Genomic DNA, 4,163 nt, shown 5'->3' with positions numbered 1-4,163 from the left:
TGCCATAACCAATACATCCCACCCCCTCCCTCCCCGGACACATGTACCGTTGCTTTAGTGGTCCCATTGCCAAAATTGTTATTTAACTATCAGTTCATCATTACTGTCGTTAACCACTTTGCGAGTGAAAACGGAAGAGCGCAGAATTCCTTAAATGTTGAGAGATTGGGAAGTGTTCATGTGCAAAGGGTCCTGGGTGTTTTCGTTCATGAATCATTGAAAAGTAAAAGGCAAGGGCAGCAGACACATGGGGAACACCACCACCTGGAAGTTCCCCTCCGAGCCACTCACCATCCTGACTTGGAAATATATCGGCCGTTCCTTCACTGTCGCTGGGTCAAAATCTTGGAACTCCCTCCCTAACAGCACTGTGGGTGTACCTACACCACAGGGGACAAAATCCTGGAACTCCCTCCCTAACAGCACTGTGGGTGTACCTACACCACAGGGACTGCAGCGGTTCAAGAAGGCGGCTCACCCACCACCTTCTCAAGGGGCAGTTAGGGATGGGCAGTAAGTGCTGTCCCAGCCAGCAACGCCCACATCCCCATGAATAAATAATAATACTTTTTTAAAAAGCATGGCATTGGGAAAGGAAATTGTCTTTATTGCAAGGAATAGAGAGTAATAAAGATGTCTTGTTGCAATTGTATTGACCCTTGGCCAGACCACATAGAGTTTTGGTCTCCTTATCTAAGGAAGGTTATACTTGCCATAGAGGGAGTGCAGTGAAGGTTCACCAAACTCATCCCTGGGATGGTGGGATTGTCTTATGAGGAGGGATTGAGGAAACTGGGACTGAGTTCTCCCGAGTCTCGAAGACGGAGAGGAGACCTCACTCCAAAATCCTTCCAGGCCGTCACAGGGTAGATGCAGGGCAGATGTCTTGTCTTGTGGGGGACCGGGTGGGGGGGTGTGGGGGGTCGAGGTGGGAGTGAGTCTCGAGAGCCCAGGGCCACAGCCTCACAACATGAGGCAGGTCACTCAGGACTCCGGTGAAGACGGAGCTTTACACAGAGTATCTGGGACTCCCCCCACCCTCACCTCTATCCCACCACCCAAAGGGGCAGTGGAGGCTCAGGCATTCATTCTGTTCAAGGCTGAGACCGATAGAGAGGTTAGAGGCGCCGAGGGATATGGGGAGGGGGGTGTGGAATGTGCCGAAATGCCACTGAGGAGCCACGGTCTAGCGGAACAGCAGCAGGGCAGGCTCGAGGGGCCGAATGGCCCGTTGCATTTGGCTTTCCCCCTTTTCCCTGCCTTCTAACCGTGTCCTTTCCTTCTTCCCTTCCCCCTTCTCCCTCGACCCGCAGTTCCCTCCGGAGTGGAGCTCGGACTGGCCTTCGAAGGTAAGAACCACGGGCGCTTTACCGATTGCTTGTTCAACGCTCCCATCGCCTGAAACCCGACCGACCCTGCGTCTTGCGAGAGCCCCCAACCCCCCCCAATCCACCCCCTCCCCACCCCACCCGCCCCCTCCCCTGTCCACTCCCGGGTACCCCTGAGCAGCCAGACCGGAGACCCCAGGCGCACCGAGCGAGGTGGGCGCCTTCTGGGCGTTGGCGTGAAATGGTGGCCCCCTAACTCCCCCCCGCCCCCACCCCACACGCACACAGTGCCGGGTTTCTGGGTGGGTGGGTTGGGAGGGGGGGGTGGGGGGTAGCCGGGTGGGTGGGATAGCCTGGAAGATGCGCTGGGGAATCCCGCCGGGGAGGGTCCCCAGGTGACGTCCTGCACGGCCATAGCCCACGAGTGCCCCGGTGCCTCTGGACACCTGCCCCTGCGCTGGGCATTGCCGGAGGGCGAGGGCGACAATGGCCAACGTGGGGGAGGTTCCACCGATTTTGCGCCAACAGAAGAAGTGGAACCTCTTCCAACGTCGGGGCCTTTATTGTAAAGGACCAGACTGACCCCCCGGGACTGTCCCCCACACCCCCCCCAATACACCCCCCCTCCCCCCCGGGACTGTCCCCCACCCCCCCCAATCCACCCCCCCTCCCCCACGGGACTGTCCCCCACCCCCCCCCCAATCCACCCCCCCTCCCCCACACCCCCCCCCCATCCACCCCCCCTCCCCCACGGGACTGTCCCCCACCCCCCCCCCAATCCACCCCCCCTCCCCCACACCCCCCCCCAATCCACCCCCCCTCCCCCACACCCCCCCCCAATCCACCCCCCCTCCCCCACACCCCCCACACCCCCCACACCCCCCACACCCCCAATCCACCCCCTCAATCCATCCCCCCAAATGCACCCCCCCCAGTCCACCCCCCCCTCCCACATGGGACTGCCCCTCACCCCCGATCCACCTATTCCTCCCCAGCCCCCGACCCCTACACCCCTCAACCACCGCACCCCCCCCTCCCCCCCCACCCCCGACTTCCTGGCCCGGCCTCCATGTGTCTCCATTCACCCACCCACCCACAAGCGGCCCCGCCGATGGCTCTTCACTGCCTCCCCCCCACACCCGCCCCCAACCCCCTCGCAATGACCCAGCATGCCCCTCTCTCTTCAAAGGGGGCAGTTAGGGGCGGGCTACATACACCATGCTACCCCGGACCAAAAAAAAAACACAACGAAGAAAAATGCCGAATGAGTGCCCAAGTTACCCGGTCAATGCGCCGCGTGTGTGTGTGTGGCCCCGGCCTGAGCCCGATGTTGGCGTTGACCCTCTCTCTCTCTCTCTCTCTCGCTCCCTGCTTCCCCTGAGCAGCCCCGGACGTCCTGAGGGTGAGGCTGGTGAACGGGAGCAACCCCTGCGCCGGCCGGGTGGAGGTTTTCCACAACGGCTCCTGGGGCACCATCTGCGATGACTACTGGGACGTGGCCGACGCGGTGGTGGTGTGCCGGCAGGTGGACTGCGGCTTCGCCGAGCTGGCCCACGGCTCCGCCACCTTCGGCCAGGGCTCCGAGGAGATCTGGCTGGACGACGTCAAGTGCTACGGCACAGAGGCCTCGCTGCGGGACTGCACCCTCAAGCCGCTCGGCCAGCACAACTGCAACCACCGGGAGGACGCCGGCGTCGTCTGCAACCGAGGTCAGTGACCGGCCGGCCGGGAAACAGCCCGAGCATCACGCGGGGAGCCTCACAGGCCTAGTGTTCACATCGGCCTGTTCGTCTGTCTGTTTATCTCTCTGTCCGCCTGTCTCTCTGTCCGCCTGTCTCTCTCTGTCTGCCTGTCTCTCTGTCCGCCTGTCTCTCTCTGTCTGCCTGTCTCTCTGTCCGCCTGTCTCTCTCTGTCTGCCTGTCTCTCTCTGTCCGCCTGTCTCTCTGTCCGCCTGTCTGTCTCCTCTGCCTGCTTGTTTGCCTGTCTGCCTATTTATCTGTCTGTCTATTTATCTGCCTTTCTGTCAGTCCGTCTGTTTATTTGTCTGTCTGTCCGTCTATCATTCTGTCTGCCCGTATATCTGTCTGCCTGTATATCTGCCTATTTATCTGTCTCTCTGTCCATCTGTCCGCCTGCCCATCTGTCTAGTTACCTGTCTGTCTACCTGTCTGTCTGTTTATCTGTCTGTTTGTCTATCTGTCTGTCTGTCGGTCTGTCTAACTGTCTATTTATATGTCAGTCTTTATTTATCTGTCTGCCTGCCTGTCTGTCTGTCTGCCTATCTGTCTATTTATCTATCTGCCTGTCTGACTACCTCTTTGTCTATATGGCTATTTTTCTGTCAGTCTGTCTATCTGTCTGACTCCTGTCTATCTGTCTGCCTGTCTGTCTACCTGTATGTCTTTCTCTGTGTCTGTCTATCTGCCTATTTACCTGTCTGTCTGTTTGTCTATTTGCGTGTCTGTCTATCTGTATTTCTTAATGACTGTGTATCCACCTATCTATTTGACTGCTTATCTGTCCGTACGTCTGTCTGTCTATCGATCTATCTGTTCAGCTACCTCTCTGCCCATCGGCCTATCTGTCCACCCATCTGTCCATCCCCCCGAGTCTCCATCCTTCCATCCAACCATCTCTCTGCCTATCTGTCTGCCTGTCTATATATCTATCTGCCTGTCATGTCCCTATTTCTGTTTGTCTGCCTGTATGTCTGTCTATCCATCTATCTATCTGTTTACCTGTCTGCCTATTTGGCTAATAGTCTATCTGTTTATCCATCTGCCTGTCTGTCTATATATGTGCCTGTCTGTCTATCTGTCTATCTATCTGTCTGTC

The 4,163-nt window shown here is 57.9% G+C and overlaps 1 pseudogene; it reads left to right on the top strand.

Moving 5' to 3' along the window:
* The first annotated feature begins 1,814 nt into the window (after positions 1-1,814).
* LOC144675943 (scavenger receptor class A member 5 pseudogene) lies at positions 1,815-3,037 on the top strand (annotated as a pseudogene).
* Positions 3,038-4,163: the final 1,126 nt, after the last annotated feature.

This window comes from Cetorhinus maximus, unplaced genomic scaffold, assembly GCF_964194155.1.
Source record: "Cetorhinus maximus unplaced genomic scaffold, sCetMax3.hap1.1 HAP1_SCAFFOLD_1235, whole genome shotgun sequence".
Taxonomy (NCBI): domain Eukaryota; kingdom Metazoa; phylum Chordata; class Chondrichthyes; order Lamniformes; family Cetorhinidae; genus Cetorhinus; species Cetorhinus maximus.
The sequence above is the reverse complement of the archived record's forward strand: the minus strand, read 5'-3'. Positions and strand labels throughout refer to the sequence as shown.